Source organism: Glycine soja, chromosome 6 (assembly GCF_004193775.1).
Source record: "Glycine soja cultivar W05 chromosome 6, ASM419377v2, whole genome shotgun sequence".
NCBI classification, from domain to species: Eukaryota; Viridiplantae; Streptophyta; class Magnoliopsida; order Fabales; family Fabaceae; genus Glycine; species Glycine soja.
This window is the reverse complement of record NC_041007.1, coordinates 41,199,997-41,213,398: the sequence shown is the minus strand read 5'-3', so window position 1 is coordinate 41,213,398 and position 13,402 is coordinate 41,199,997.

Here is a 13,402-nt window from a genome sequence, read left to right as displayed (position 1 = left end):
GGTGACTTAGAAGATTGAGTAGTTGGAATGGACTCAAACTTGAAATTAACTCTTTCACTTCTTGCTTCTATGATTTCAATTGAAGCATTCTCCTCAAGTTCAACACCAGAAGCAATCTTAAGACTCTGAAAATGTAGCTACAGAACTATTACTCAATGGCCAAGGGCAACATAAATTATACACTCATGCCTAAGTAGTCATCTCTACACATAGTGTCTCCATTACCTGCTCCTAAACGTGTTCATGTTCCCACCCTAATTCATCCACCTATAATATGTTATATATTAGATATACATAGAGAAAAACAAAAAGAGAGGAAAATAAGGAATATATCATATCATCAAGAGCTTTTGTCTTATAATGTCTACCATATTTATGCAATTATCACATATATAGTATATGATCAATTAATTTCTTCTTCATATTTTGAAACCACCAAAAAATTAAACATGATGGCTGCAAAACATCAAAGAATTCATCATGTTCATGATGTGGAGGCACCACACGGACCATTGGTGCCTCAAAACATTGCAAAATCTTATGATAAGGGTATTCCTCATCTCACTTTTCTTGTGATGCATTCAAAGCCACCTAAGAGAAGAAGAAGCTATTGCTACAGGTTCATGTGTTGGACACTTAGCATATTAATAATTTTGATAATTGTTATTGCCATCACAATAGTTATCCTATACCTTGTTTTTAGGCCAAAGCTCCCCAAATACTCAGTGGACCAACTTCACCTGGTACATAAAGCATGAAGATTTGTCTGAAATAGCACACGGTGGTCAATGTCTCAGCATTTCTGTCATACAGTTGTGAATTCTATAAGTTAATTTAGATTATTGTTAATTACCTAACTTATTGTTTTAAATTCATACATAATTTACTTTGTGTTAACAACAATAGGCATATGACTGAGACAAGTATGCGAGCGGGGAATGCCACCATTGTTTATCTGATTTGAATAAAATTGATTTAATTAAATTCCATTTTTATGTGTTTTTCTTAATTATATGTATGTCGGGATAGAGAGTGTCACATTCATCGAGGCCACCATTGATGTCATCATTATGTTTGGTGCTCCATAAGCCTTGAAGAGGCGTGCCTGTTAGTCATCATTTACAACTAACTTTTGTGTTGAAAAGCTTTATGAAAATCATGTCTTTTCCCCCAATTTATGGATCTTTTTGTAGGTTTGTACATATTTTTAGGTTTAGTTTAGTTTTGCTCAGTAGAATTGCCTATTATTGTGAATTAATGAGTTTCAACTTCAGTTTCAAGTGAAAAGATGAAGAAATAGAAGGTTGTTGTAGCTGGTGTCTCACTAAGCAAGGCATATACGCTTAGCGAGTAACATCCACTAAGCGAGACATCAGCTCTCTTAGTGAGTCAAGGAAATCTAGAAGAGAATCTATCACGCATACACGTGCCCAGTGTGCCACCAGCTTGCCCAACGAGTTGTTTGTCTCTTCTGGCGCTTAGTGCACCTGACACGCTAATCCAAAATTCACTAACTTGCGCTTAGCGCAAAAATGGCGCTAAGCGACACTTCGAGGTCAGAAAACCCTTTTAAAGGCTGAAGTTGGAAAGATAGCAGAAAAAGAGGAGCACAGAGAACAAAATAAAGGTGCATAACAGAGCAAGGAAGCCAAAAACCTCAGCTTTCAAAAGGATTCTAGGTTTAGGAGTAATTTCTAGGTTCCTAGAGGTGGAGGAGACATCCCCACCACTGTGTAATATGTAATTTTCTTCAAAAGCCCTCATCTTGTAGCTGAAAGGTGCTGCCTTGCGATGGAAGGCTAAGTTTCTTTGTTGGGAATTTCAGCTGAGCCTTGATGTAAATATTCTTTACTATATATTTAATGTTGTTTTGATGTGTTCATTGCTTATATCTGCACTTAATTCTTGCATGCTTTTGGTTTTATCATCCATTTGTGTGTAAAGTAAGGATTTTTAGCATTGGGAAATGTTTTGAATCCTTAGAACTGGATAGAGCAGGGCTAGATAACTGTATTGTTTGGACACGGAGTGCAGGGAATCTAGTTTTTAATATGTTGTGATCTTAATGTTGTTCGGTTAGGCTAAGTTCGACGAGGGATCCGAGAATGAAGTTTAATTAGAATTAGCCCATTCATGCGAGACATCAATATTTGGGATAATTGTCCTCGGCATAGAACACAGGAAAAAAAATTAGATAGAGAAAAACCCTTAATTGCATCAAGTCACTCGGTAGAAAGGCCCAATGTTTTAATCATCTATTTATTCTCGCATTTACTTAGTTAATTTTGTAGTTATCTCTAGAATTGCAACTATATTCTGTTTTTATTTCCATTTCATGATGTTATACAAATGTCTATTTATTGAATGAATGTTTTTCTAAATGAAACAAACTCTCTGTGGATACGATACTCGGTCTTACCGTTTTATACTACTTGTGTAACTCAATACACTTGCTAATAAACTTTGCAGTTGTAAAGAGGAGTTAACAAGTATTTTGGCACCGTTGCCGGGGAGTTTATTCCCATTTAGGAAAGTTTAGTTTAGTTTGTAAGCATTGATTCTTTATTCTTTTATTAATTTTTGTGTGAATAGTTAGTTAGTTCAAAATTTATTTTTCTCTTGGAATTGGTTGACTGCTGCTCTTGTTAGTGCTTGTATGCGAGGTAAATCTTTTGTAGGTGATTTAGCTCCATTGGATTTGGAGATTGAAGCCATTTGTAGGAGGAACAACGCAAAGAGAAGAAGAAAAATCTTGTAGGACAGGACAACACCACTAAGTTTCGAGGGAACTAATTAAAATTTAACACAATAAGTTTTGTCTTTTAACTCGTGTTTTTATTTTTCTTGACTATTTTGTTTAACTTTTTCTTTCTTGAGAGTCTATCCTTGCAGGGTGGAATTTCAGAAGAACTTATTCCATGACTAAATTTTAGAAATGGAAGACCTTTTTAAGAGGTGGACTGATCATCTTGACAACGCACGATCAAGGGTCAGCCAACCACTACTGATAAATTGTGATTTTTGTGGAGGAGAGCATTACAATGACAATTGTCATCTCTACTCCATGAATAACTTTGGGTGGGGACAGGAGTTAAGCCCTTACAAGAAATATGAAGAAGAAAGAACTCCTAATCTTGAAAGTGTGTTTGAAGAATTCATGGCATACCATGCTAGCTCTAAAGCCAATCAAAACTCAGTGCAAAATCAGTAAATTCAATTTGGCAAGAGCTATTCCATGGAAAATTATCAAGGGGGATAGGAGTTATAACCCTACAATCAAAATGAAGAAGAAAAAGGTTCCAATCTGGATAATTTGTTGATGCAATTCAAGGAAACAATTGAATCGACTCAATAAACATTTAAAAGTGTAGAAATTCAGGTTGGTAAGCTGGCAGAAGAAGTGACTAAATTTGTGGCCAGGAGAGAAGAAAACTTTGTAGAGGTTGAAGCTCAAGAGGAAAGCCCTGTAAAAGAGCATGATTCAAAAGAAAAAGATGAAGAGGAAATTGAAGAGGAAGCACAACAATGGGAGAAGTACTCAACAATAGAAAATCAACAAGAAAGTATGCTCCAAGTCAATATATCTCATCATCAACTGATTGTAAAGGAAGAAAGGCATGGAGAATATGAGAAAGCCTTAAGTGTCATTCTTTCCTTGATCACTAACACCTCTCATGCAATGATTTGGAAGGTACTCCCAAAATACATGAGCTTCATGGAGTTTCTAGCTAAAAGGCGAAAATGCAAGGAAGACGTGTTCTATGTGACCTTCATGCCACCTTGAAGGCATTTGATTTGTCAAGCTAATGACATTAAAGAAGCGCTTATTGGGAGGCAACCCCACTTTTCCTTTAGTTTCTTAATCATTATTTTCTGTTTTCTTTTGCATATAGTCAGGATTGACTTGTTTGTGATTGCTTGAATGAATCATCAGCATGTTTTGCATTTTGATATGGGGTTGATTAAGCTTCTCTGAAGTTGTGGATGGAAAAATAACTTAGAAAATTTTCAGCCATCCAATTGCTCAGCGCGCCCTGTGTGCTAAGCGAATCTTTGTTCACGTGCTGAGCGAGTCACTTCTCGCGCTAAACGCATCAACCCCTACTCATTGGCTGAAAGGGCCTCGTTGAGCGAGCCCTTGTGCTAAGCCTACAAACTTATCTAGAATTTCATCTTTTGGAATTGGGCTAAGCGCTGTTGGATCAAGTGGCCTCAGAATAATTAAGAAGGGGGGGGGTTGAATTAATTATTCCTAAACTTTTACTAATTAAAAATTTACTCTTCTAAGGCTTTTACTATGTTGTTAAGTAAATGAAGAATAGAAAAAAAACTTAACCAAAAGTAAAAGCGGGAATTAAAGTGCACAGCGGAAATTAAAAGAGTAGGGAAGAAGGAGACAAACACACAAGAGTTTTTATACTGGTTCGGCAACAACCCGTGCCTACATCCAATCCCCAAGCGACCTGTGGTCCTTGAGATTTCTTTTCAACCTTGTAAAATTCCTTTACAAGCAAAGATCCACAAGGGATGCACCCTCCCTTGTTCTCTTTGAACAACCTAGTGGATGTACCCTCCATTAGAACTGATCCACAAGAGATGTACCCTCTCTTGTTCTCAGTTAACAACCCAAGTAGATGTATCCTCTACTTGTACCACAAAGGATGTACCCTCCAATGTGTTAAGACAAAGTTCTCAGGCGGTTAAACCTTTCAAACTTTGTGAATGGGGATACAAAAGAATTCTCAGGCGGTTAGTCCTTTGAAATATTTTCTATATGGGAAAAGGAAGAATCAAAAGAATTCTCAGACTGTGTCGTTTTGAATTCTTTGACAAGGGAGAAGGGAGACACAAAAGAATTCAAGCGGTTAGTCCTTTGTTCTTTTGGAAAAGGGAGCAGAGACACACAAAAAGAATTCAGGCGGTTAGTCCTTGGCGAATTCTTTTTGGCAAAAGGAGATGGGAATGAAAAAGATGAATAGCACAAGTTTGTTTTCAAGGTTTGGAAAACCAGAAAACTTGAGAAAGCTTTTACAAAGGAAGAAGAAGAAGAAATTCAAGAGGATGTTCAAAGAGATTCAAAGGATGTAAAAGATTGTAATCAATTGTCTTTAAAATGCAAGTAAAGGACTTGCTTTTATAGACTCTTCATGTCTGGTCAAGAAAACCATTAAAAGAGTTATAACCTTTAAAAAAGCTTAAAAACCATTTGGAAAAGTTACAACTTTTAGAAAAACTTGAAAACTATTGGAAGAGTTACATCTTTTGATTTTGTTCAGAAACTATCACTGGTAATCGATTACCAAATCAATGTAATCGATTACACAAAGCTTTTTTGTGAAAGGATGTGACTCTTCACAATTTAATTTGAATTCCAGCGTTCAAACACACTAGTAATCGATTACCAATATATTGTAATCGATTACACCATTTTGAAATCAATTGGAACGTTGTAAATTCAGTTGAAAGCTTTTTGAAAACCATTTTGCTACTAGTAATCGATTACAATAATTTGGTAATCGATTACCAGAGAGTAAAAACTCTTTGGTAAAAGGTTTTGAGAAAAATTCATGTGCTACTCAGTTTTTGAAAAAACTTTTTAATACTTATCTTGATTGAGTCTTCTCTGGATTCTTGAATCTTGAGTCTTGAATCTTGATCTTGATTCTTGGAACTTGAATCTTGAAACTTGATTCTTGATTCTTGAAATCAAATTTCCTTTTGAACCTTGAAGTGTTCTTGATTCAATCTTGAACTCATTCTTTGATTCTTGAAGTCATCATCTTTGTTAACATGAAGTGTTGTTGACTTTTGAGCTTTTTGTCATCATCTTTGTTATCATCAAAACTCCTTGAATCAATCTTGATTCATCATGAAACTTGCTTCTACAAGCGCCCTAGTGCGCTAAGTGCAATTTCCCCTCTATTTGAACATTTCTGAGAATTGTGCCCAGCGGGTTAGCCCGCTAAGCCCAAATCCCTGTCGGGTTTGGAATTGCACTAAGCGAGAGTCACTCGCTAAGTGAGCCCCACTATTGCATCAGGAAGAATTTTATTCGCTAAGCCGGCCCATGGCCTGCTAAGCGAGAGTTGCAGACCAATCAGAGCTGCAGAACTCGCTAAGCGCGAACCTTTCGCGCTAAGCCCAAATCCTTCTCTAGATTTTCTAATTTTTGAATTAAACTAAGCGAGTCGGCCTGCTAAGCACGTGAGTTTGAATTCTGAAAACTCAAACGTCATTGAGTGCTCGCTTAGCGAGTGAACCGCGTTAAGCGAGGCAGTTGAAACTACCAAAAATAAGGCTTAACTGCCTTGGGCAGTTACTTTTGTGCAAAATTAAAACATTTTCTCTCAGCATCTACCATTTCTGCATTGTGCTCACACTATCTCTCTGCTTCTCTTACTTTCGTCTTGCTCATTTTCTTTGTAATCCAAGTTAGTGTTTCCTAACTATGCATTTTAAATTTTTCTTTTGAACCTTAGGTTAGAAGACTTACTGTAATGGTTTTGAAGCTTTGATTTTGTGATTGATTCTGTTGTTGTTAGGTTAGTCATTAGTAAGCATGCTGTTAGGGGTTTATTTTCACACACAATGTATGTTCTTTTGTTGTGTTTTGATTAAGTTTTGAGGCCTAATAGAGGCCTATGGTAGGGAGCTGAAAAGCCCCAATTCGATGTGCTCGCTAAGCGTGCCTGTGCGCTAAGTGAGTTCATCAGTTTTTATTGAATTTATGGGTTTTTGGATGAACTCGCTAAGCCGGTCCTATCCCGCTAAGTGTGTTCATCAATTTTGTTTGAATATATGAGTTTCTGTATGAACTCGCTAAGCCACTGCACTTCGGCTTAACGAGTGTTTAAATTTCCAGTTTTGTTTGTGTGTTAGTATGAACTTGTTAAGCCAGCATGCCACACTTAACGAGTTGTGTTGCTTGAGTCATAGTTTAAGAGGCTTTTTGTCTTCTGTTGGTGGCTAAGCAAGTTAGTCTCGCTAAGCCCAAAGCATTTTAGTTTTCTGAGTTTTTGTTCATGCGCTAAGCGAGTTAGTTTCGCTAAGCGCAATTTCTTCTATGTTTTGTTTTATTTTGGAATTGGGCTTAGCGAGCCTGCTCGCTAAGCCAATTACGTTCCAGTAGTCATTTTGGGCTAAGCGCCTGCTAGCACTAAGCCTGTTTAGTGTGTCACGCTAAGCGAGTCAGTCTCACTAAGTGCAATTAGCTCTCTGTGAGAGAATAAGGCTTAGCGAGCCATTCTCGCTTAGCCAATATGGTGTGTCAAGCTAAGCGAGTGTGTCTCGCTTAGCCAGAGTGTGTGTTTTTGTGTTGTCGCGCTGAGCGCAATTCACGCGCTAAGCGAATGCTATTATTTTCATAAGGTGCGCTGAGCGAGTCAGTCTCGTTAAGTGCCCAATTTGTTTTTCAATTTTATTTTTTTGCTTTCAGTTGAAATAAAACCTATCTAACTTGAATACTGTGACTATTTTTGATGCAGATGGCCTCTAGGAAGAGGAAAGCCACAACATCCTGACCCCATGAGCCCTATGATACCACAATATTCACTTTTGAGGGAGCCTGGAAACGTTATTCACAGAACATTCTAACCTTTTTGTCACTGAGTATGATGAATTCCGCCGAGAGCTGATCAGGAAGAACTGGCAGAAGGCCTTGACCCAGCATATGGACGGGCACATTGATGTGGCCTTGGTCAAGGAGTTCTACTCGAACCTGTATGATCCAGAAGATAAATCTCCAAAACAGGTTTGAGTCAGAGGAAAGTTGATTAAGTTTAATGCTGCATCGCTGAATGTTTTCCTGGAGACGCCACTGGTTTTCCAGCCAGGGGAGCAGTACACCTCTTACTCTTTGTATTCCAGGGCACGGGTTTGTTTTAAATGTTGAAAGAGCGCCCTAGAAGCTCCTGAAGAAGGACTTGACGGCACTAGCCCAGACATGGAGTGTGTTATCATACTCCAACCTCGCCCCTACTTCTCATACGTCCGATTTGAATATGGACAGGGCGAGGTTAGTCTATGGGTTGGTCATGAGAATGGATATGGATGTAGGCTTCTTCATTTCAGGCCAGATATCATAGATGGCCCAGTCCAACTCCTCTCAGCTTGGCTTTCCTGCATTGATTACAACTTTGTGCATAGCCAGAGGAGTCATATCTGATTCTCTAACCTTTGAGTCCCTCAGCCCTGCCGTTAATTTGGCTTATATAAAGAAGAACTATTGCAACCTGGACGATCCTACGATCGTATTTTCAGGGACCCGCAAGGCTAGGGCTAGGGGACCATCAGAGGCGTCCACAGCAGCCCCTTCTTCTGCTCCTTCTCCAACATCAGTTCCCCCTACTTCTCTTCCATCACCATCAGTTCCAGCACCTGCCGGCACCTTCACTCAAAGCTCAGATCTTATGGTGCCGATGCTGTAGAGCCTCCACCATGGCTTATGCCTGGTGAAGCAGAGTATTCACGACTTGACTCAGTATCAACCCATCATTAGCATGAAGGATTTCATGGCACAGGTGGCCTGGCCAGGAGTCTAGCCTTCTCCTTTGGGGGGAGGTGAGGCTTACGCAGCCCATGAGCCTCAGCTAGAGCCGTAGCCTCAGTCGAAGGTCGCACACGAGGCCTCACCAGAGATGACTCCACAGATTTCACCTGCTACTTCACCTATTGTGGAGGTCTCTGAGGATGAAGATGGCACCGAGGACACAGACTATGTAGCAGATTTACAGGCGGCGCAGAGTACTTGGGATCCCTGGCCTACAACTGCATAGGAGACACCTACACCAACCCAGGATACTCCTTCTTTACCTTATGGTGAGCAAACACCAGCCCAGAATGACTGAAGACAGGGCTTTACTTTTATTTCTGCCATTTATATTCAGTTTTTAATTTCAAATTTAGTATAGTTATTTAATTATTTAGTAAACTTTATAGCTTGTGAACAGTTTACAATTTTGATTGATTATGCAGTGGTTGTTTGATTTGAAAATTTTGTGTTGTTGAATGATTTGAACCGATCGATTGCATGGATTGAGTGAATTGTGATGCGTTGATCACTTGCTTTGAATGAGTATGCAGTAATTAGAAGAGAAAGAACATGAATTAGGGATATGACTAAAAATTTTAGTTGGTTTGACAGATAAATTATGAAGGTAATCATTAGCCACAACCCAGTGAGTATGTGATCTTTAACTATGTGAGAATGACTAGCATTGGGTATCGATTTTTGCATGAATCTCTTATTACTGAATGAATGCATGAGTTTGAAGATGATGCAGGCCATGATTGATTGGAATAACCACTTAGCCAAAGAGCTTACCCTGTTCATGAATGATTTATCCCTGGCACCCATGTTGAGCTAAAAATTGATTGATTGACTTGAACCCTAAGCTTGTAAATTGTAAGCTCCATCTACCTTTTCTTAGGTTGTAGGAGAGCATTGTGGTTCAAAGCAAATTTGTTCCAAATTTGGGGGAGATTATTGGGTGAAGATAAGAGTGGTAAGACAAATAACAGCACGCATAATAATGTAAAAAAGCAGCAAGTAAGAGCTGCTAAAATTAAAAAAAAAAGAGCAATTTCAAAAATAAAAGTTGAGTGTGTGCTGTTATTGAAGCAAAGTGATATAAATATTGAAAGGCAAGTAATAGAGTTGGAATAAAATAGAAAAGGAGTTGATCTAAGGATGAATGCTCTCCTAGAACTTAAGCTTTTGCATCCTAGAAAAACCATGATTTGTTTGCAGCCCAACCTCATTACAAGCCAAGAAAAGTCCTTCAGATTCAATTTGTGTGTTTGTGGCTGTATGGCATGAGATGAAATGCAAAAGTTGAGACTTATGTTGGTTGTTGATTGAGAATTGCCTAAACACTTGTGCTTGAGTGAAACATAACCGTGAGGATTTTCCTTGATGATCCTTCCTTGATATTTGTCTTGCTTGCTAGCTTATTTCACTTGTGTTGCTTAATAATCATGTTCATATCTTTGAAAATCTACATATCTTATGAAAAGTTGTTGGTTAAAGCATTGTATGCCACTTGTGTCATTTGATTTGTTGGATCAAGTGGCCTCAGAATAATTAAGAAGGGGGGGTTGAATTAATTATTAATGTACCTTGACTAATTAAAACTTATCCTTCTTAATATTACTAGATTCAATTAGGCTTTACTACTAAGTTATGTAACTTAAACAAAAGTAAAGCGTAAAAGTAAAGTACACAACGAAAATTAAAGAGTGTAGGGAAGAAGAAGACAAACACAAGAATTTTATATTGGTTCGGCAACAACCCGTGCCTACATCCAGTCCCCAAGCAACCACCGGTTCTTAAGATTTCTTTCAACCTTGTAAAATCCTTTACAAGCAAAGATCCACAAGGGATGTACCCTCCCTTGTTCTCTTTGAACAACCAAGTGGATGTACCCTTCACTTGAACTGATCCACAAGAGATGTACCCTCTCTTGTTCTCAGTTACAACAACTCAAGTAGATGTACCCTCTACTTGTACCACAAAGGATGTACCCTCCAATGTGTTAAGACAGAGAATTCTCAGGCAGTTAGTCCTTTGAATCTTTGTAAGGGGAAACAAAAAATATCTCAGGCGGTTAGTCCTTTGAGATCTTTTGTTTAAGGGATAGGAAAGAATCAAAAGAATTCTAAGGCGGTTAGTCCTTTGAATTCTCTTGGAAAAGGGGAAGGGAGACACAAAAGAATTCAAACGGTTAGTCCTTCGTTCTTTTGGAAAAGGGAGAAGAGAGACACAAAAAGAATTCAGGCGATTAGTCCTTGTTGAATTCTTTTTGGCAAAGGGAGAAGAGAATGAAAAGATATAGCACACTTTTGTTTTCTGCAGAATTTTCACTTGCAGAAGAACACAGTTTGGAAAACAGAAAACTTAGAAAGCTTTTTGGCAAAGGAAGAAGAAGAAAGATGAGTAGGAAATAATTCTTAAAGAATTGTAAAGGTTTCAAGGTTTTTCAAAAGTTGTTCAAGAAGTTTTTTGAATGCAAGTCAAGGTCTTGCTTTTATAGACTATTCATGTCTGGTCAAGAAAACCATTACAAGAGTTATAACCTTGAGAAAATCATGTCAAGAGTTACATCTCTTGAGCTTTTATTCAAAACTTGCCACTGGTAATCGATTACCATAACCATGTAATCGATTACACAATGCATTTTATGAAAAAATGTGACTCTTCACAATTGAATTTGAATTTCAACGTTCAGATACACTGATAATCGATTACCAATATATTGTAATCCATTACACCATTTAAAAATCATTTGGAACGTTGCTAATTCAGTTAAAAACTTTTTGAAATCAAATTTGATCACTGGTAATCGATTACAGGAAACTGGTAGTCGATTACTAGAGAGTAAATACTCTGGTAACTTAGAAAAATTTGAGAAAACTCTTTTGTAAAACAAAATTGTGCTATGTTTGGTTTTTGAAAAATCCTTTTCAATACTTCCCTTGTGAAGTCTTGACTTGTTACTTCTCTTGAATCTTGAATTCATCTTCTCTTAAATCTTGATTCTTCTTGATGTCTTTTCTTGAATCTTGAAATTAATCTTGATCTTGAACTTGTTGACTCAATCTTGAAATCATTCTTTTGGGATTTTTGTCATCATCAAAACTACTTGATTCATACTTGATTCATCATCATGAAGCTTGCTTCTACATGATTGAATGCTTGGAAACAAACACAATTTTGAATAGCCACTGTGAGCTTGTCACTTGAGGAGAAGTGAATTGTTCTTTCTTTGCTTGAGGACAAGCAAAACTGTAAATTTGGGGGAGTTGTTAGTCGTCATTTACGACTAACTTTTGTGTTGAAAAGCTTTATGAAAATCATGTCATTTCCCCAATTTATGGTTCCTTTTGTAGGTTTGTACATATTTTAAGGTTTAGTTTAATTTTGCTCAGTAGAATTGCCCATTATTGTGAATTAATGAGTTTTCAACTTCAGTTTCAGGTGAAAAGATGAAGAAATAGAAGCTTGTTGCAGTTGGTGTCTCGCCAAGCGAGGCATATGCGCTTAGTGAGTAACATCCGCTAAGCGAGACATCAGTTCGCTTAGCGAGTCAAGAGAATCTGCCACGCATGCACGCGCCCAACAAGTCGTTTGTCTCTTCTGGCACTTAGCGCACCTAACGCGCTAAGCCAAAATTCACTAACTCGCGTTTAGCGCGAAAATGGCGATAAGCGACCCTTCGAGGTCAGAAATCCCTTTTAAAGGTTGAAGTTGGAAAGATAGCAGAAAAAGAGGAGTGTAGAGAGCAAAATAGAGGCGCAAAATAGAGCAAGGAAGCCAAAAACCTCAGCTTTCAAAAGGATTCTAGGTTTAGGAGTAATTTCTAGGTTCCTAGAGGTGGAGGAGACATCCCTACCACTGTGTAATCTGTAATTTTCTTCAAAAACCCTCATCTTGTAGTTGAAAGATGCTGCCTTGTGATGGAAGACTAAGTTTCTTTGTTGGGAATTTCTGCTGAGCCTTGATGAAATATTCTTTACTATCTATTTAGTGTTGTTTTGATGTGTTCATTGCTTCTATCTGCACTTAATTCTTGCATGTTTTTGGTCTTATCATCCATTTGTGTGTAAAGTTAGGATTTTTAGCATTGGGAAATGTTTTGAATCCTTATAACTAGATGGAGCAGGGCTAGATAACTGTATTGTCTGGACACGGAGTGCAGAGACTCTAGTTTTTGATATGTTGTGATCTTAATGTTGTTCGGTTAGGCTAAGTTCGACGAGGGATTTGAGAACGAAGTTTAACTAGAATTAGCCCATTCACACGAGACATCGGTATTTGGGATAATTGTCCCCAGCATAGAACACAAAAACAACATTAGATAGAGAAAAACCCTTAATTGCATCAAGTAACTCGGTAGAAAGGCCCAACGTTTTAATCATCTATTTTTTCCCGCATTTACTTAGTTAATTTTGTAGTTATCTCTAGAATTACAACTATATCCTATTTTTATTTCCATTTCATGATGTTATACAAATGTCTATTTATTGAATGAATGCTTTTCTGAATGAAACAAACTTCCTGTGGATACGATACTCGATCTTACTGTTTTATACTACGTGTGTGACTCAGTACACTTGTTGATAAACTTCATAGTTGTAAAGAGGAGTTAATAGTGCCTCATCAAAGCCACAATAGCAACATCGTGAATCATTGCCACAATGGTTTTTGGTTGCCACACTTTTTCCCCCTGTCGCCTTTTTCTTCTCCTTTTTCTTGTTAGATTTGAAGAGTGAGTTAAGAGAAAAGGATTGGGAGTTGATGTTGGAGGAAGCATTAAAGCTAGAAGAATCAAATGCATTATAAGAGGTACCTCATTCTTGTGCGAGGTGAAGGATGTTCTTGTGTCTCATAACCAGTGGCGAAGGT